The sequence below is a fragment of the Microtus pennsylvanicus genome, chromosome 2, assembly GCF_037038515.1.
Source record: "Microtus pennsylvanicus isolate mMicPen1 chromosome 2, mMicPen1.hap1, whole genome shotgun sequence".
Classification (NCBI taxonomy): Eukaryota; Metazoa; Chordata; class Mammalia; order Rodentia; family Cricetidae; genus Microtus; species Microtus pennsylvanicus.
The window spans coordinates 74711041-74732256 of NC_134580.1; the positions used below are offsets into that span (position 1 = coordinate 74711041).

General features: G+C 39.1%; 1 protein-coding gene across 8 annotated transcripts in view; it reads left to right on the forward strand.

The window, feature by feature from the left end:
* Positions 1 to 21216, forward strand: part of Lrrc4c (leucine rich repeat containing 4C) — a 1351357-nt gene that overhangs the window by 1174360 nt on the left and 155781 nt on the right. Inside the window, exon 1 of one of the 8 annotated variants that reach the window (XM_075961516.1) lies at positions 2210 to 4251. The exons of 5 other annotated variants lie outside the window; for them this stretch is intronic. The gene's annotated coding sequence lies outside the window, so the exon portion shown is untranslated. Of the gene's footprint in view, positions 1 to 2209; positions 4252 to 21216 lie in introns of those variants that run through there. 2 more of the 8 variants (XM_075961515.1, XM_075961514.1) reach the window with 2 other exon arrangements.

Below are 21216 nucleotides of genomic sequence, written 5' to 3' on the forward strand. Positions count from 1 at the left end.
CAATTAATCCTTCTAAAGGAGGGCTTATGAAGAATCTTACCTAAGCACATTCATCTATTGGTCATAACTGACAGCTCTGCAGTCTAACTAGCTACACTTTTGTGTCTTAGCAACTGAATTTGCATGTGCACTTTTATGATGTTCCCCCTTGTTGATTCCTTATTTTAGTTCACTTTAACTAATGCCACACAGCAGCTAATATGACAGGATACAGCAATGCCATTTCCATACAGTGCTACAAACTCATCTCTGGGGATCCATAATAATAACAGCCTGAGTGATCTTGACTGTCTTGACAAGCTGCTCTTCATATTACTAAAACCTAGTCATTTATGTGAAACTAGCAAAACTGAAATCAGCTAGATTGGTTAATATTTGGCAGTCATTTACCAAGCATGTCCCTTGTCATTTCACTTTGTCTTCAAAATGTTTCAGGAACTTGTTTGAATATTAAATACAGTGATGTAATAAAGAAGATGCAAATCACTATACATATATATGATATATGTATATCATATTATATATTCAATTAATAATTGACTTTGAATGCAAAAATATGACTACCAACTAATCAATTCAGTGTCTTATTGAGCAAATCAGAAACTGTGGTTTCTTCAGTTTGTAATGAGAAACTAAGCAGACCTGGGAAAATTTTCTAGTTCCTGCTTCCCTACTTAGCACTCTTCCTTTCCTTTTGAGAGATTTCTTTGCTCTGAAGGGTGATAAAGATGTCTAGCAAGCATCTAGTATACTCCATTTTGAATAAACAAATATGGTCTACTAGTGTTTGTGAAGCAAAACATGTAACAACCAAACATCCACTTAAATATAAAAGCATTAACTCCTCCACAAATTCACATTATATATGAGATGCAACTATATAAAAGCTCTTGAAAACATTGGGAAGCCATAAGCAATTGCAGCTGAATGTGAAAGAAGGGTATTTTCCTTAGCAGGTAGGGACCTCAGAAACACATATTACAATTTCTTCATCTTCAAACAAGTGTATAAAAATAAACTTTCGAAGTCCAAAGAAGTAACAACATAGTGCATTGCATATAGTATACAATATGTTAATATTAACGCAGCAAAGAATAGAAAAGAACATTTGGAATGAACTTCAATAAATCTCTGATGTTCCCATAGTAGCACAAAAGTTCTCTCCTTGTCTTTTTGCTCTGTTTTACTTCTCTTTATCATTATCACATTCTATTTAACTCTGTCTTAAACCCAAGAAAATCTTCTTAGTGCTAGAAAAGAAATAAAATTCACCCTAAAGATCTTTACTGGGAGAAGGGGAAACAGAAATCTTTATTTATTCTTCATCGTCAATAAGCAGGATCTCTAATTGTTACATTCTTTATTCCTGATTTCATTAGTCTCATATCTCAAATAACATGCTTGACAGGCATGTAAGTGGCTGCAGCTCATGGAAAGAGCTTTGTGATCATTATAAAAGCAGAGACGAGTAGCAAAACAAATACCTATTCATGTCACTGTTCTATGGTCTGGGTCCCTGCTTCTTAGGAAAGGCAGTGGAGCTGAAATATGCCAAGCGTTCCTCTAACACGAGTTGATGGAAAAGCCCACATCCAAGAGCGAGGGATGCTGGAATTGAGTTGTCAAGCTGTCCTGAATGTCTCGTACAAACTGAACAGGCCAATTTACTGCAACACTGCATAGGCTGAAGACTCCTATCTCGCCTTTACACTTGTTTCCTCCTGGAGGGATTAACCTGCTCTCCCATGCTCTACCTCTCTAGTAGCTCTTGAGGTACCCAGGTTCCTCTCCCCGCCCCCCAATCCCCATGAACTACTTCTTAGTAGGAACTAAGGCTTAATCCCTTCCTTGGGACCACCTGCGGTACTTCCTAGAGAGGCTCTTACCATCCAATCCGAAATCAAAAGCTTTGTGTTTGTTAATAATCTTGAATCCAATGGTGATTCGATTTCAATGTATTCTCCTGTGTACTTCAAAACTCTTGGCTTTCGGGATGAAAACAGACAAGCTTTAAAAAATAAAAATAAAAATGACAACTCCCACACAGCCTGAATTTCTTTCCTGATTGCTAGCCTCTGACAGTGAGGGGCACGCTTTAAAACGGCGTTCTTCCGACTATTCCCTCCAGGTGGCAGCAATGCCACACCTCAGAGTCTCCAATCCCCTCTTCCCTGATTTCAAGTGTTAATGCAATTGACCAATCACTGCTAAGATGATGGGAGGTAATTGGGTAATTGTATTTTACTGATCTCTAGCGGAGAAAGGGAACGGGAAAGGGGCAAGAAAGAGGACCAGAGAAGGGGAAGAGACTGCAGTCTGGGTACGCTTTGGGGAGCCTGGACCCTAAGTAACAGGACTCGGCATTGGTGGAGAGAAAAGTCTAGATTGGCAGACGCTGCCAACCACTCAGGGAGCGCATTCTTTTATCTGGAGAGAGAGGAGAGGGAGAAGGCAGAGTTCATGCCGAAGTGGATGGAAGGGGATCCGGGTTTCCGCGGCACAGGGAGTCGCGAGTCGGGACTATGGCACTGAGACCGGCGCGGAGCAGCTGCGCGCCCGAGGACGCGTCTCCTCGCGGGGGACCAGCGGGCGTCAGGAAAGACTGCGCAAAGAGGAACCAACTTGTGGCTCCAGACCATCCTCAACGCAGCTGGAAATGAGATCAAAGCTGCAGTTTCATTCCAGAAGGATGAGAGGAGCCAGTGATTAGGGATTTTTTTTAACCCTCTTCGTTCCCGTTTCGTCGTTTTCTCTTACCCCCCCTTTTTTTCTTTTGCTTTTAAATATATGTTTATTTGTTTTGTTTTTCTTTTTTAAATTTACCTAACACTACGTCAGTCCCGTCACATTGCTTTCCCCGTACGAAATAAAAGCCCAGTCTGAACTTCGACCGCCCGGGAGACTCGAGATCTGCGACCAGCTGATGGAGAAGGGGACACCCGTGCTGGCAGGGGCCGCTGGCGAGGGACCGCATCACGCGTCTCTCTGGTGATCCCTGCCCTGATCGCCGAGTTCAGCAATACCTGGAGGAACTGGACCCAGTACTGCGGGTGGGGGAGGGGACTCAGTGAAAGCCACCCTGAGCCTTAAGAAAAAGTAGCTGACCGGGGGCGGAACGGGGTTTGTTCTTGACAGCTGACGGAGCCTTGAAATTTTCCTCCTCTACCTCCGCCCCCTCCCTCGCCCCCGCCCCCCGCACTCCATTTAACGTGAGATTATGAAATCGCAGAGGCGGTGGAGGGAAGGCGACAGGATCTAACAGGGAGTTTGGAGGGGCGAGGGGGAAGGTGGCTGGCTGGGTGGCTGAAATCAAAAATCCAATTGCGCACTGGGTTGTGATGAGAAATCTAATCAGATCTTCGACAAAGGGGCCGGCCAGAAGGGTAGCCCGTGGGGGCAGTTGATCCCCAAATTATCCGAAGGGAGAGCTGGGGACTGGAATCAAGGATGTAAAGAAAGACTTTTTTGTTCTTTTTTTTTCTTTCTTTTCTTTTTTCTTTTTCTTTTTTACCTCCCCGGATGAGGTGGCTGTTGGGTGCCTTGCTAAAATGAAGAATGCGGGACGCAGCTCTCTCTTGGAGCAGAACGCAGAGGATAAACTGATTGTGCCAGAAAGAAGAAAGAATGAAGCTATTTCTTGTGAGACCTGGATTGTAACATAAATGTGTATATGGCCACACGGGGAGCATTGAGGGAAAAAATGAAATAAGCTGATGTCAGACCTGCGGGGTTTATTGTGTTCTGACATAAATAAATAATCATAAAATAGCTGTCCCCCTCCCCCAAGGATGTTTGGAAATGGAGAACTGAGGATACACAAAGAAAAAGTGTGTTCATTTTTTTTTTCTTTAAAGGAGAAAGTACGCCAAGGAGATATTTTTGAAATGAAAAGTTTGGGGCATTTTTAGGAAAGTAAAGACCTGATATATATATATACATATTTTTTTCTCTTTGAATTTCCCACAAGAAAGAGAGGAAATTAATAATAGATCTGCAAAGAAATTTCACTGAAGAAAAGTTGACCGTGGAGGAACGAAGCATTGATTGGGAAAGAAATCAGCAGAGGACTCTTGGATTGGTGCCCATGTTGACTAAAATTGAAGGATAATTGCAGTTGGATCTTTTTTTCCTCACCAACCTCCTTTTTGTTTTCTTTTTCTTTTCCTTTTTGGTGTCAAGACCGTGCATTCTTTCTTGTTCTTAACCACCTGGATTTCCCTCGGGATGTAGCTGTGCTGAGTCTGAAATACAGTGAGTGATCCTAATTTTCTTATTTATCGGTGAAGAAAATGTTCATTAATTTAGTGTTCTGTTTCTTTTCCCTCTCCCTCCCCCTCTTCTGTGGTTTTCAAGGACCCGGCTACTGGGAACAAGCAAATGAGGGACAGGGTGGCCCACGCAGTTGTTCCAGCAAGCTGTGCTCACTGATAAGCTGGACTGCTGTAGTGATGCAGGTTGTCTGCATTCTAGGCAAATGCCTTTGCAAATGTTCAGGAAGGAGAAAAGGGAATCTCTCCATGAAAGCCCATTGCAGTGTGGGGTGCTGATGCAAGTGATTGACACTCTAGAATGGATTTGAGTTACAAGAAAGCCTCAGACTTAGAAGCCCAAGTGTTAGTTATTGAAAATTGAAGGGACCCAATTTAAATTTCAGTACCCATCCTGACACTGCAGATCAACAGAATGTATTAACACAAAACTATGATAATAAAGCAGGTGGAGGATGGCTTGTGGCTAGTGGGTGGGATGGCTGGGATGGTGTTGAAGGAGGGAATGGCACAACAGAGGAAGTGGTGGAACACAGACTGCACTTCTCACAGTCTCCTGCATTCCCTTTTCCAAATGTGTTCTTTGCATCCCTGGAGTATTCAGTGGTCGAGCTATGACTGAAGCAGGGAGCACCCTTCATTCCACCTCTTGTAACTTAAGAATCCCTTAGATAACAGAAAAGCTGCACACGGATTGTAGATGACATGGGAGTTTGGCATGGGCTTTACCAAGGACCCTCCAAACACCACTGAGAAACAGCTTCAGGAAAAGGCAGACATTTAGCATCCTTTGGTAACTTAGAAAGGAAGACCAAAGGAAAAATTTATGTGTTGAGCTCCAAGGCTTATCCTGGGCCAGCTTTCCTTTGAAGGAAAGAAGGCAAAGAAAACAACAACAACAACAAAATAAGTAAATAATAAATAAATAAAAGAGAATGTTTTAAGAGACTTGAGAGTCTGGGGCCTAGGGGATTGATTACCTTCTTCCTAGACCCCATTTCTGCCAGTCTTCAAGCTTGCCTGTTGTACAGAATGATCCAACCCCCACCCCTGAGACTCTTCCGTATTCCTCTCTGAATGTTTCTATTAGAATCATGAACTCATGTAACTTTAGAGCCAGGTCAGATATTACATGCCAACAAAAGAATAAACTGAAGCCGAGAGAAAGCGTAATTATTTGGTTAATGACCAAACAGTCTGAGACAAGTGACTCACACAAACCTCACAGAAGCAGACAAGTTTTGAATCCAAACTAGGAAAGATTCTGGCGCATATAGGGTGATTACAGCTGCCATTTTTATTCAGAGATGAAAGAAAGGCACAGTGATCTAGGGAAGGTGAAGTAAACTTCTGCCAATGTAGACATCAAGAGTCATAGGTGCCAACATCCTTCCCCTCCTTTCGTTTCCTCTCCTCTCCTCTCCTCTCCTCTCCTCTCCTCTCCTCTCCTCTCCTCTCCTCTCCTCTCCTCTCCTCTCCTCTCCTCTCCTCTCCTCTCCTCTCCTCTCCTTTCACCTTCACTCTTCCTGTTGACTGGTTCACAAAACTCTGGCTTTAAAATATCTGAAATCCCAGAAGATCCACAAATCTGAAATATCCCAAAGGAGATGGAAGGCAGCTGCCTCCTGGATACCCTGTTAGTGCTGGGCACATTTACTGCTGAGAGTGGTAGACTCTAGAGAGTCATTAAGGAACTGTGGAGTTAGATTTATATTAGAGAGGTGATAATAGAAACCAGAAACACCCTGCTAATAGCTTCCAAATCTGTTCTTTCTCTCCCATCATCTGTTCTTCTCCTTTCTGTTACTCTTTAACTGAGGTATCCTGCAGCCCAGCACTTGCCTAATTTATTTTTTCTAGGCACATGTTTACTGCTGGGACACACAGATTCTTTTGGAATTTAACAACCTATGAAAGTGCAAGACTTTTTTTTCTTCCAGATCTTTGTATAAAGGCTTATGTATATTTTATCATTCTCTCACTCAGTCTCTCTCTGTCTCTCTCCCTCCCTCTCTCTGTCTCTCTGTCTCTCTCTCTCTCTGTCTCTCTCTCTCTCTCTCTCTCTCTCTCTGTGTGTGTGTGTGTGTGTGTGTGTGTGTGTGTTTATTTGATATGCTTTATATGGCCATTGTTGTTGATTCAGCATCTTTGGTCATGTAATAATGACTCAAGCTATACAAAGTTGTTGATCAGTTTCAACTTAGTACAAATGACATAGAAGTAGAGAAGAAAATGTATCTTGATGCTTCTTTTTTCTTTGTAGTTCAACTTCAGAGTTTAACTGCAAACCCTGCATTGCAAATATGTTGTGTTTACCATTAGGGAGATTTAGTTTTACTTCACTTTGCTTTAAAATTTTTCTCAGTACTAAACACTACCCTGGATTCGACCACAAATTTCATTTTTCTTTTCAACATTATTGTAGCTTTATTATCCTTCTCCTTTCTTACACAAACAAGTAAATATTCCCAAGAGGAGGAAAGGAAAAACAAAAGAATCTGACGTCTGTGCTGAAATGTAGCTCCCTCTACTCACACTGACAAGCCATCTCAAGGAGTCCTTCTTAAGGTGACTCACTTGGCCCACATCGCTCTTGAGTGCTCAGGCAGTTTGGGAATAAGCTCTTCTGGCTTCGGAATCAGTCGTCTCTGCAGTTTGTGCAAGTTGTTCATGGAATAGGAAAAAAACGGTGTGGATGGTGGAGCTGCAATGCTACCTAGTCACTTGGTTTCAGATGAAGTTGGCCACTCAGTATTTGTGAGTGGGTAGGTATATCCAACAGTTTGATGAAGGCCACAGTCCCAGAAAACTGATTCATTGTACTAGTTTTAAAGATATTTCAAAATTCTTCCTCTTTGAACCTAATAGCTGTTCCCTTTGGGCAACCTTTTAAATTTCCCAATCCCTCATTTTTCTTTCTTTCGGTTATGTGTTTGGAATTAACATCTTATCCCTTGGTAAGTTAGATGTTTTGTAGATTATAAGTGATGTGGTACAAAGCCTGTGCACAATGACTTCTCTCAGGCTAGGTCTCCGTCGACCGTGGTCTCTCTTTCTGCCGTGGTCACTCTTGAGAAAGTTCATGTGTATCCATTTCCTGAGGATGAATGAGTTTTGACCAAGTACTTTAAGGGTCTACTGGTTACACCCAACCACAGTGACTAGGGGACTGAGCTTATATTCCTTGTTAGACTTTCTTTCCAAGGACTTTCCAAATAGATTGTTTAAAATACAACATTTAATATATAAATGCTGTTTAGACAAAATCTGAACAAGAAATGCTTAAATAACAATTTAGGCATAATAAAAGAATGCTGTAACTGTTTTCTATAGTGCTGTGTACTTTTAAAGCTTCATAGGGGAACTCTGGAATTTAAGTGTCATTTGGTTACATTTCTTGGTCTGGAATGCCTAAGCAAAGACAAATATGTCTGCAAATACATAGTTTAAATGAGATGTCCATCATTCCATCTCAGCTATTAAGGACCCTAGGTTCACTATCTGGTTAAGGTCTTCCTATTCATAGCAAGTCTAACTCTAACTACATAACGTATTTTCTCTGTTAAAAACAGAAGATTCAATCTATGCATGAGAACAGATGAAGTAGCAGACATATTTAAGTCTTAATACTGGGATATGAAATAGAAGACAAATTTGCCAGTGGTCTAAGCAGTGGATCTTGATCATGGTTTGCAATTCTCTTGACTCTCATCGTAGTTCTGTGTTCTGTCCATTTCCTCAGTGGTCTTCCTAAGAACTTTCTTCACTTTGCCAATAACAAAAAATGGTCTTACTCCTTAATTACCATGTTTGTTGATATCTCCATCATATATGTGCATAATACTGCATCATACTGTGTATAATAATCTTGACAACATGGCTTATTGGACTTTGATTACTAACCTCTCAAAAACAATTAAAATCTGGCTAGTTTTGGAAAGGCCTCCTACAATTCATAAGTTTCCCTTCTCATATGAAAATATAATGTGGAAATCTTCACCATTTGGTGTATTTTCTTTTGTGTGTGTGTTTTCTAAAAATGACAGGAAAATCAGTTAGAATTCGGATGCCTGTGTTCAGGGTGAGCTTAAATAGTTAGCATCACAGGTCCACATGAATCACAGGTGCCGTTTAACCTATTTCAACCTATTTGCTTATCTGTAAATCAGAGGTAAGATAACCACATAAAACTGGCTATTAGGAAAATTAAATCAGGTTCCTTTATGTTGTGTACTGCAAGCATTCAATAATTCTGCACTTAAATTGATCATGTTTGGTCTATGTTCAGGGAGTGTATGGCTTACAAACAGAAGTAGAACAGATATTGTTGAGGAGATCTTCATTTCTACTCACTTTGACAAACAGGTGGGAATACATTTCTATCAATGTGCTGGATATGTCATCTTGACAGAAACTACTCACCTGGGATTCAGAATCCTGAGCTGAGAAATTGCTTGACCAGATTGGTCTGTGGGTATGTCTCTCAGGTATTGTCTTGATTTGTGGTTGCTGCATAATATCTCAGCCTACTGTGGCAGGTACCATCATTGTAATATAGTCAGGGGTTATATAAGAATACTTATATGGCTGAGCCATAGGGACCAAACTAGTAAACTGCATTCCTCCATAATCTCTACTTCAATTCCTTCCTGTAGGTTCCCGCCTTGATTTCTGTCTCAACTTTCCTGGATGGTGGACTCTAACCTGTAAACTAAAATACACATCTTTCTGCCCAAATTGCTCTTGGTCCTGCAGTCTATTGCAGCACAGAAAGTAAACTAGAATAATCACGCACCAGTCATATGGCGTTAAAGCACCCTTGTTACTATCTCAGGGAATCTATCAGTCATCAAAGTGCCAAATACACTCCGTGCAATATGGATAATGTACTCTGTGTCCATGCATACTTTGGCTGGATTATCAAGAGCTTTATATCCTAGATACCAAAAGTTAACTGGTTAAATAATATCTTAGAACTCTCCAGGCTGGGGGGAGGGGGATTAAGAATCTACCATGTCTTTGTTATTTTCAAATGTATTTCACTCTATAAGCATTAACTTGGCATACAAAATTGAGTCTGCTGGATGAGACAAGTGACTCGCTCTGAGTGCTTTTCTCTGTCATGTTCTCAGTACCTGAGAATTCCTAAATATAAAACACAGTCTGTTTTTTGTTTGTTTGTTTTCTTTTCTTTTTTGAGACAAGGTTTCTCTGTAGTTTTGGAGCCTGTCCTGGACCTTGCTCTTGTAGACCAGGCTGGCCTTGAACTCACAGAGACCCACCTGCCTCCCAAGTTCCAGGATTAAAGACCTGCACCACCACCGCCCAGCTTAAAACACAGCTTTTTGATAGCAAACTGGGTTTTATTGAATCTCTTCCTATAATAGATTCAAATATGTGCACCTACTTGTGAGCATGCATACCCTTGAAAATGCACACACATATACACACAAGGAAGATTGTTCTCACAAATCTAAAAAAGGTTAATAAAAAGTGTTCATTAACGTTCTGACTCGACACCACAGAAAAAGGGAGGGAAAGATTATCTTTTATTAGAAGTACTAAAATCTGAACCTTGTGTGATCTAGTACATTTTTTTCTTATTTTTCACTGTTGTCCTGGATGGACATGTGATATTTGAAACACTTCATACTAACATTCCTGACCTTGTAGTTTTTGTTTGTTTGTTTTATCTGTTCAACAAGATTTTAAAATAATGTTACTTCAAGCACTAGGACCCTGATATTCAGTTCACAGTTAACCACGTAGGAATTCAGGCCTCCTGGAATTTAAAAACATACGATACTTTATACCTGAAAATGAGTGACTACCAGGTGAATGGGAACAGCACAGCGTATTACCCTTGCAGACACATGGACCAAAAGGAAAGGAGATAACTGAAGGATTTTCAATTGATTTTTTATGACTTCAGAATAGAAAAATATCATGTCCCAACTTTGTTTCAGCACCTGCTCATTGTTTGGTCCTAGATTGCCAGTTAGACGCAATAAACCTTAGTTTTTCATGCTGTGAAACTGGATATATTTTTTCCTTTTCTTTATAGTCACTTCAGGAAAACCAAGATATACAACATTTGATACATGGGTAATACTCAAAGAGAGAGATGTGTAATAAATAGCTCACTATCTTTCCTGTGAAATCCAGTCATTTACTGGGGTAATAGGAACACTTGACAGCTATTAGTGTTTTGTCTTCTATCTACTGACCATGGAAATATGGAAATTTTTTGTCAACTCCATGTCATAATACATAGTACTTTATACAATATCAGTAAAATCATAATGAAGCTTATAAATGTTTTAAAAAGCAATTATATGATGTAAATATACTTTTGTTTCAACGTTGGTATATAGGCTTAGAGTAGCTTCCTGTAGTTATGTAAATAGCCACATTTTGGAAGTGATAGATGTCACTTAATTATGGTAAGCTTAGTTATAATTTGGGGGCCATTTGATAACTACCAGGCAATATATTACAAATTTTACACTTTTCACTTTAACTCGCACTTAAGGAACAAAACAATGGCAATTGTGAAAGGTGGCTTAGCAACTGGAAGGTGGGAGTGGAAACAGAAGGCACTTATCACCTAAACCATTGATCAGAATCAGTAAATTCAAATTTGTTGTGTCAGTAACAAACTCTGGTAGTTTACTCTTATACAACCTGACATTCTGTATATTTTAATTGACTTTGGAATCTATCATTTCCCCCATCTGTTACCAGAAGTGAGAGTTCTCCATCTACTTTGGTCACACACCTTTCACATTTTCTGTCATTTCTCAGTCATATCCAAATGTGTATTTAAGAAACTGACAACTTTCAACAAAGACCCAAGGAATTGGGATGAATTAGGAAAATAATGCTAACTCATCAAAGATATCTATAAAGGGAAAAGCTTTTGGAAATGTTATGATATTATCTATAAACCCAGGGCTATTTAAGAAATAAGGTCAATGCTCATAACTTTGGACTTTAGATAACAATATCTCATATATAAGGTAAATACATAAATGTGAGTTATCAAGACCTAATTATATTGTATTTGGATTCCTTAGGATTTGATACCATGCTCATACCAGAGTTCATGAAGCTTTTCCAGAGGATTGAGGAATTTTTCATTTACTACTTATTTTACTGATTACACTTCCTCTTCTCTTGCTTCCTCTTATTTCGTGAGAATGGAACTTCCTATGCATCTCTGAGAGTTATTTACCTGGTTTACTTGGAGAAATCAAACTTATTCCCTTTACCATAATATATGTGGAGAGACCTAAATCAATGTCATGACCAACAATAGCTTCATTACTTCCTTGGATCTCCTAATGACTTCCTAAATTTTTACAACTGAAATTGATTGTTTCCTTCCAATAATTTAAGCATTTAAGTGTCCGATACTGATATATCTTTAACCCTCCTATCAAATCAGTAATTAAATCTAATTGTAAATTCAGCTTTTTTCCCACAGTTCTCTCAGTTCAGATACCATCATTATGTTTGTTTAGTAAAAACAACTTTTCTTCAATCTAATCCGGCATTCATTTTCCTGCAAGCATCCTTCTAAGAAATACAGATGAAGAGCTTTTGCTCTATGGTCCACGAGTATGTTTGTAGACTGAAGCCCATGCTCTTCTCCTTACCATACCATCTGACCAGCATAGCCATTCCTTCTGTTTTCTTCATGCTCTTCATAAGGTTTCACTCCTTTGGAGACCTTCCAAGCTAGCTTCGACTTGAACCTTGTAAGGGACACTGCAATGGCCAAGGATATACTCAATTTCCATCCTCCTAGAAGCTTACCCAGTTCCTCTAGATGCATAGGTCTATTCTTTCTTCTGCTCAGGAACGTCTTGTTTATTACATGCCAAGCTCCTGTCATTTTTGTAATGTATCTATTTACTTGATTAAAGCCACTTAATTGTGGCTGTAGGTAAAGATCTCATCATATTTCCTTTGTTATCTCCAACACTGACCAAGATAATAGCAAGTTACTTTAACAGATATTATAAACAAGTAGAAAAAGCTAATACATCCCTCTAGTTTGGCTGCTAATTAGTCTACTATTTTTAGCTATACTTTTGTCATTAGAATAACTGTCACATTTTTCCTATAGTGATCTGTGTTTCCAATCTGTATTATATATAGAATTCATTATAATTTTTCTCTGCTTTTAATAGTAGTAAACATATACAGTCAATCATGACTTGTTAAAATACGCTATACATGGCTACAATGAGTTGATACAAATAACTTGAACAGCAAAGGTGCTTTAACATGTGCAGTTTTCTGAGTACACTTATGATTACAGCTTAGCCTTTTGAAATATTGATAGTAGCTTTCTTGAGGATCCCATTTAAATATAGGTATATATAATTTAGTGTTGTTTTAACTTAGAGCTGTTAGCATACTTAACTGTAGGTTTCATGTGCATTCCTTCCAGACATCCCATGCCCATCAGGAACTGTTCATACACAATATTCATAGCTGGGTGAGATTGGCCTCGTCATGTAGGAATGGCTGTCACAAAGATTATGGTTTTCAAGTCTGAGGAAGTCCTGTATGTAGTTTTCATAGTATATGAATTGCTGGTTTTACTGAATCCAGTTGCTTAGGCCTCATACTTTGGAATTAATTTCTCCCAAGAAACAGCAGAATGTACTATTGTAGATGAAAGACCAAACTGAGCTGTGTTTGTCTCACTTTCATTCTTCAGTCCTTTCAGATGAATGTCTTAACTATATTGGGATGTGTACATTTTGTTAAATCTTCTTTGTTAAATCTATCATTTGTTAAATGTTTCTGCTAGTTTTAGATACCTTCCACTTAAAGCCTGGGATTAACAATAATTGTCATATTACACAATGTACATTGATATTGATGTGCACAGTGTTTGCAAACACCTTACTTATCTTTTTCATCCTTCCATCAATTTTTTTTTTATCCCAGGACTACCAAAACAATTGCATTTTCACCAGTACCTAACATAAAAATGCTTAAAGACTTGAGAATGGGCAGGTGCGAGGAGGAGCTACTTGAAGTCGGTGATGAAGTCAGTGCTTCCTTACTAACAAACTACAAACCACCGTGACCATACTGTTTTCGTTGAGAGTAGCGCACCTCTGTAATCGCTCTTATTTTGAACAAGTAATAGTAACAACTGCAAAAAAAAAAAAAAACCTGAGCTACTAAATTATTTCTGTTTAAGGTTTTGCTACAGTGGACAGGGGCCTGGGGGATGGGGTGCATGGGTTCACAGATTTGAATGGTAAGATCATTTTTCTTCTGATGACTAATATACTTTCCTAATCATTAGCATCATAGATATAGTCCACCCTGCACCAAGTTGATTGATATTTAACATTTTATTAGAGGTCCTTCCTTTTTTGAATTCAGATGTTCATTTGTAGGTTATTTTGGTTATTATATAAGAACACACTGTGGTCTTAAGAAATTCTCTCTTAGGACAAAGGGCTTGTTGTGTTCTTTAAATGGTGGCTTGGTACTAATGGTGGAGATTTCAATAATTAAGACAGATATTCTAAGAAAACTATGTGACCTTTGGAAGCTTAAAAATGTCTTTCTCTTGATAGATTTTCTTTTGGTTTACAGCCAGATCTCAGATGTGTTGATTTCTTCCAATCTTGGGGAAAGGGGATGGAGAATAAAAGAAGGGGAGGGAGAGAGGATAATCTCGTCCAGCTGTTATAATGCAATAGAGAATGTTAATTGCTCAATTGGCTAATCTCTGGAGAGACTCACTTAATCAAGAACTAACATTCAAGCACATCAAGAGGAGACTCGGCTGGGTGACTCCTCAAGTCAGAAACCACCAGCAAAGAGTTAACATCTATGCAGTGATGTTCAGGAAGGCAAGAGTGGAGCTATGAAGGCTTTCTCTGTATTGTTTGAACGTTGCCATGGCAATCGTTTCCAGCAGAAGTTACATGTTTTCAATTCCCCAAAGCATCAAGCAGGCTTTCCCTCTCACCCTTCCTCCATGCCTGCTTTTGAGCCTTCATTCTAGCCATTGTCTTCCTCTCTATCCCCTCCTTCCCTCTGTCCTTCTCTTGTTCTCACTTCTCTCAATTCAGCATCTCTTAAAAACAAAATTCCCTACTCCAAGAGGTCACTTGTGGCAGAAAGTGATTCAGACATATAGTCCTCTATCCAGATTCCTGTTTCCCCTTCTGTTTATGTATTAAAGACCTAATTAGATGGAAACTGTAGATGGAAGCAGGGTTGGGGCTTTCCCTTGTTGGTAGGACACAGAACATATTATAATGGTTGGTGTTGTGGTGATATGTTAATTGGATCGCTCCAGGCAAGTGCAGAGCAGCCGTCTCTGACAATTAGAAAGAACAATGGCTTTACTATGAAGCAGCCCCCTCTTTGAATCAGTGCAGAGATTAGCATGCATTGCAGGTCTCTAGAAGGTTCCTGCATACCCAAGACAGATAGATCGCAGTTAGAAATGCCTCATGTCTCTTTAAGCTAGACCGCTGCGGCCTCTTGCTTAGCTTATTTCACTAGCATGGAACAAGGAGAGGAGGGAGGATAGATCTGGCTAGGTGAGCGGCTGAGGGAACCTTATCCTGCTGGAGACTTAAACCACAGGATATATCGTGAGGATATTAGCACAGAATCTTTGCCTGCTTAATGCACGTGGCTGGTGAATTGTGAAATGGGTCTCATTAGAGCCTTTCATATCCTGGCATGTGCCAAAGTGCTTTGCCGGCACAGTGCCATCACTTCGGGTCCAGCTCTGCTGCTCTTCACCGCAGCCAAGAAGGGACAGAGGCTCTGTCTGTATTAAAGGCTTAGGTCCCATCACCCTCTGTCTACTGTTCATTGTGAGACTCCTGTGGCCCTTTCAGCCGAGGCAGGGATGAGGCATACCTCATCCTCTAGGTGTTTATGGAGAAGAAATGTTAAGGATTCTAATAATCACTGTAGAGTTTAAGACAGCCATTGGATGTGAATACCCACCAACGTTTTTACCAGGATAGCATTGTAATTGCACTTGAATATTTTTTCCTGAAAACATCTCCAGATACTCACCTGAAAGGAAGGATGAGTAAACTGTGCCAAATAAGCCACCGGGGACCTTTGTGTTACTAAATAGGCAGGCATATTTTGCTTTATTTCCCCCCCTAGCTTGGCATACTAAAGATTTTTGAATAAAACTATATCTCCCAGAATATAGCTCTATCCATACTAGCAGCATACATTGAATATTGTGTATCTCACTTGCTTGCTCTTAATTAAAATGATATAAATAAATAAGTAATTAGTCCATGATATAAATAAATAAGTAAATGAATAAACTTCAGAGCAAAACCCCAACAAACCTTATACCCTTCCTATCTCCAAATTTCTCCAGTATAATATGAGAATAACTGAAGTGCAAGCTGTGAAGAGAATATAATTGAAAGTACACACCAATAGCTTTTCTCAGAGTTCTTCCATACTGCTAACTACCTGTAAAAGGATACTTTCTCCCGCCTCCTTCATTTTTGATATAGGGTCTCATTCTGTCATGCTAGATAACCTAGAACTCATTGCATAGATAGGTTGGCTTCTAACAGGCAGTGAGGAAATCTCCCTGCCTCTGGTTCTCAAGGGCTGAGATTGTATGTATTATCACAACACCTTACAAAGGATAGTTTCTTACAACAATATAGTGAAATTATCACCAGATATTTGCCTAAAGAAGAAAATCAATGAAAAGTGACCAGGTAAATGTTTTTTTAGTGACAAAAAGAAAACAGCATTAGAAAATGGTTTTCTAAATTTAGGATAACATTCTAAATTTTTTTCCTTTGTGGCTTGGGGAGTGTAATTTATAGGACCAATGGTGTGTTGCTTTCATTTTGGACATAGGCTTTTCATTCATATATTTTAGTATTTTTTAATGATAAATTGGACCTGACTCATTGGAAATCAACTATTCTGGAAATAAAAAAAGGGGGAATAAAAATACCGCTAAGAAGAACAAGACAAGAATGACTTGGAAGTCCCGCATTCATGAAATCCAGGCAGTTTTGACCCAACTGAGCTCTGAAGCAATGTGAAATACAGGCATAGTTTGGTACAGCTGGTCACATTTTTACAGAGACCCTGGTTCTTCCTGGTTTAGTCCTCTCTCATGTACTACTTATATTTTGGGGGCACTGCTTTTCAATTTTTCAACCATTCACTAAAAGATCCACAGGTTTGTCCCACCATTGATGAACATCTCAAGGCCTGTGTTCAATGGGCTAGCACAAATCACATACCCACTCATAGACTACCACTGGCTTGAAAGGAGTGGAATTAAAGATCAAGGGCATTCCTCACTTACAATTAAAGGCTAATAGCAGAAAAAGGAGATTAAATATAGGAAATTTTAAAAATGACATGTATCTACCTTCTATATTGAAGAGAAAAAAATCTAATTTATCTATATTTTATCCAGTGATAAAGCAAGGAATGATGTCTTATTTCATAGTCTAACTTGCTAGAAGTGTAATGCTGGAATTTGTGATGTTATATCTTATATATGTCTTGAAATTTTAATAGCCATCTCAGGAGCTGAAAATTATCTGTGCCCCTCAGCTTTTGTAGAACTATTTTACCTACACCAATGTTTCCTTTTTATTGTTTCTCTCATCCTCAGGAGCAGAGCCTCCTTAAAAAAAAAAGCCAGTTTATTTTAAAAAATTAGGAAGTAAAAGCAAGAACAAAAAAAATCTTTGCAGTCAATGACAGTTGACTGGAAATGTCCTTTAAATCTCGAACACCCACATTTCTGGTCACCTGTACCGGCCATGCTCTTTATCAGCTTTGACTTAAAGTAATTTGCGCCCATCACACAGAGTCGCCACAGTACCCCTTCCTCTCCCTGATCTCTCCATTTTCCCTATACAACATGTCAGTTTCCTTTGCCTCTTCATTGACTGACAAGAGGAAATTATACTTACATCCAAATGTCTGGTTAGAAGTTCCTCTTAAAGCGTGAGCCTGCTGACCAAGTCCAAAGACTGAAGAATTATTATTACTTTGTGTAGTCTTTCTATTACTAAATTCCATACTGGGAACACTACGATGCAACAGTGTGTTTAGTGCTGGTCATCGAGCCAAATTTCATGTTTCTTTAAAAGGTTGTTAGACAGAAAAGAACAGGTGGGATAGATCCTTCTTGGGGTGATTAAAGCAAAAGTTGCTGTTTTATCCACCCATCTTACAGTTGCAATGTTAATGAGTTAGTGTAAATTATTTGTCTCAGTGTACCTCTAGAACTGCAACAGGATTGCTCCAATGGAAATCAGTAATATATGCTACTTATTAAGGTTGCTATGTGCATTCCCCATTCTAAATATTTTCTCTTTTATAAATATTGAGTTAGGTAAATGAGTGCATAGTTTTCAAAGAATAAAAAAGGGAGCTTAGGTAAGGTTATCCTTATCCATAGCAAAGAGGCAATACATGTCAGGACTGCTTGCATTCTGTCCACTCCGATGGTTTCTCTTCTGGCTGCTTTGTCCCAACATGGTATTACTTACTAAAAATATTATAACTCCGGACCTGGGAAGATGACTCAGTGGTTAAAATCACTGGCTGCTCTTGCAGAGGACCTGGGTTCAATTCCCAGCCTCCACACGGCAACTCACAACCATTTATAACTCCGGTCCTAGGAAATTCAATTTCTTCTTCTGGTTCAGATCACAACAGTCATCCATGTAGCATACAGACAGACATGTCAGCAACGTTTACACACGTATAATAATAAAATAGAATTTAAAAATATTCTGTCATTTGATTTCTCCAAGATTAAATGAAGATACCAAAGACTTGTAAGTAATCATTTCTTTTGCCCTTTTTATTATTTATTATTTCATTTTAAAGGCACTCTGATCTTTCATACTTTGCTACAGTGTTTTCCAGTCTCTAGTTTATCCAGGACAGCTCCACATTTCTGGATGTTTAGAAGCAAAGAGTTTGCTGCACTGCTTTAAACATACTGACCAGTGAAGACAATCACAGTTGAAATCCAAAAGTCTTGTAGGCACCCCAGTTATTTGTCTTACATTAATAAGAGGAAATAAAATTAGCATATTCCTGTAATTTCTCACAGAAACTTCTTATATCTGCACAGATATTAGTTTGTAGTTCATAGCCATTTCCTCTTTCGTAAGGTTGAAGGGGTTGGTGAGACCCTTCTCTGAGATGCTATGTACAGTTTGGGGCGTCAGTTAGCTTTTTTTTTTTAAGGATGAGTATGTGTACCAGTCTCCAGCGGATGGCCCCCCACCCAGGAGTATATGGGCAGCACACACTGAAGTACAGAGATTATTAAATTAATTAAGGAAGGAAAAGAGGACATGCAGTTGAAGGAGTAGCGAAGTGAGAAGATCTGTGAGGAATTACAGAGAGGCGAATGGTGGATGGGAGCAGAATGAATTCGATTTTTCTTTAGACTTACACGTTTTATTTTGTGTTTATGAGTGCTTTAATTCCATTTGTTTATGTGTGTGAAACAAATGTGTACCTACTGCTTTCCAAAGTCAAAAGAGGGTGTGAGATCCTTTCGAACTAGAGTTACAGATGGTGATGAGCCCCCATTAAGTGATGAAAACTGAGCGCTAGGCCCTTTTCAAGAGCAAAACCTATTTTAACCACTGAGACAACTCTACAGCCCAAAGAAATTCTTAAACAATTAATACAATGTTTTTAAGCACTTTAAATAAAACATGTGCTGATAATACTAGTCACAAAGCTCGTGGCAGAACCCTATCCCAGGTAGTTGTCTTACCTGATCTGGGCTCACCCTCCTTCATGCTTAAGAATATGACACTTTCTTCCAAAGGTCTTAAGGAATTGCATCCCTTTCCCACTTGGATAGTACGTGAGAGAGGCAGGAACCACCACAGTTATTGTCTTTACAAAGACAGTCCTAAACCAAACCACCATTCTCAGCTAGCTAGACACTGGACCAGATGGAAGCAATGCTTTCTATCAGCCTGGACTCCTCCAGTGTATCACTCTCTGTTTTGCTTAAGATGCAGAAACTGCACCAGCAGGGAAGACAGGCTCAGCATGGCAGGACTGCAGGATCTAAGGACACAAACACTGGCTCACTTACATGTACACACAACCTGGTTCCCCATGCCTTTATCTCAGTGTCCTACATTCCCCAGGTCTTCTGAAGACATATGCCACTTCATCTTCCTATGCTATACAAAACGCAGGAGAAAAGACTGCACGTTGAGGCCATAGGCTCTGGATTTGGGTCATGGAGTGACACTACAGAATTCTTCTCATTCCATACTATGGATCTGACCCAAAATCCCCTGAGCAAAGGATATAAAGTGACTTTAATATCAGTTTGGCTTTTGATCCCCAATTCTAAAGATTTTTAAAACAGATGGGAGAGGCTTACTGCGGCTGCTCACTATTTTATGCTATCTGAAATATTGCTTCCTGTCCCTTCAGGCTGGCAAGTCAGAGTCAAACCTTGCTTCCTGTTGTCTGTAGAATATGCCCCTTTCCTATCCTGATCCGAGCACTGAGCGTTATCAGGCGCAGATAACTATAATCACCCCTTGATTTGCCCCGTTCCTCCCAGTTATTTATCTTTCCAAAGCACTGCTTTTGTGCTGCACTCCTACTAGCGAGCCCTCGTTTGTGAAATAGATTCCAGACCATGTAACCTGGCTTTCTTCCAAAAACCTTTGTATCTCAGCTCTTCTTCCCTTAAACAATCCAGTAAGTATTTTTTCTTGTTTTTTTCTTTTTTGGGGGGCTATGCTGTAATGCCTGTGTCCTGGTTTATGTGTGCTGTGCTTCTGCAGGCTCGTTCTTTGTGTTTCTCATTAGCAGGCTTTCTGAGATCAGTCCTTGGACATAATTTCTTGGCCCTTACTATCATTCCTTCATATATATATATATATATATATATATATATATATATATATATATATATATATATTTTCAAATATAATATGTATTCATGTGATGTATGTACCTTATCACAATACAAAAAATCTGTTCTGATTTTAACTATTTACTGATCATAAAGTGTTGACAGAGGCTAGGGAGTGGGCTCAGTGTTTAGAGCCCTGACTGTCCTTGCTATTCCCAACACCTTTGTGGTGACTCCTAACAATCTATGACTTCAGTTTCAGGGGATCTGATGCTTGCTTTGGAACTCCAAAAGCACCAGGCACACAAAATGTCCACATATATCCATTCTGGCAAAAGACTCATATATGTACTATAAAATGAATAAATCTGAAAAAATAAAAATTAAAGTTAAATTCAAGCATGGTTTGGGGATTTATTAGATTATCTTTAATCTTTCTAAAAGAATCTAATTGGACCCATGTAGCTTTTTTCTTTTGGAGTCACCACAGAGTGTCACCTCTGAACTAAAAAGAACTTTCTGGAGAAGTTTTCTTTGCTTATAAGGAGCTATGCAAACATCAGAAATTCAAATAGTAGTAGCAACAACATTGAAACCTTCCACGCCTACTTATGTAGCAGGAATCTAGACCTTACTAATCAAAAAAAAAAAAAGTGCTTTGATGCTATCCTCTTTGGAAGTCAATGTGCTTTTCTATTTTATTTTTTTTTTCTTCTATGATGCCTGAGATTTTCAGAATAACTGGTCAAACATGCAGGCTGATTCTTCCTTCCACTGCTTTTCCTTTTCGTGTTCTAGGGCAGAGATAGAGTTGTAAGTCTTAACGTCTTCAAAGTTCTACCTTGGAATATTTTTCTGATATAGCACAGTGGTTGTTGATGAATCTTACCCAAAGAGTTGGCAGATGAAATTTACAATAACAAGTGGAAGACAAGACACAGAACATCTTCTATTTCCCATGATATCAAACAGATTAAAAGACTGGCCTATTTCCCCACTCTGCTGAGTAATTTTTGACAATAAATAGTA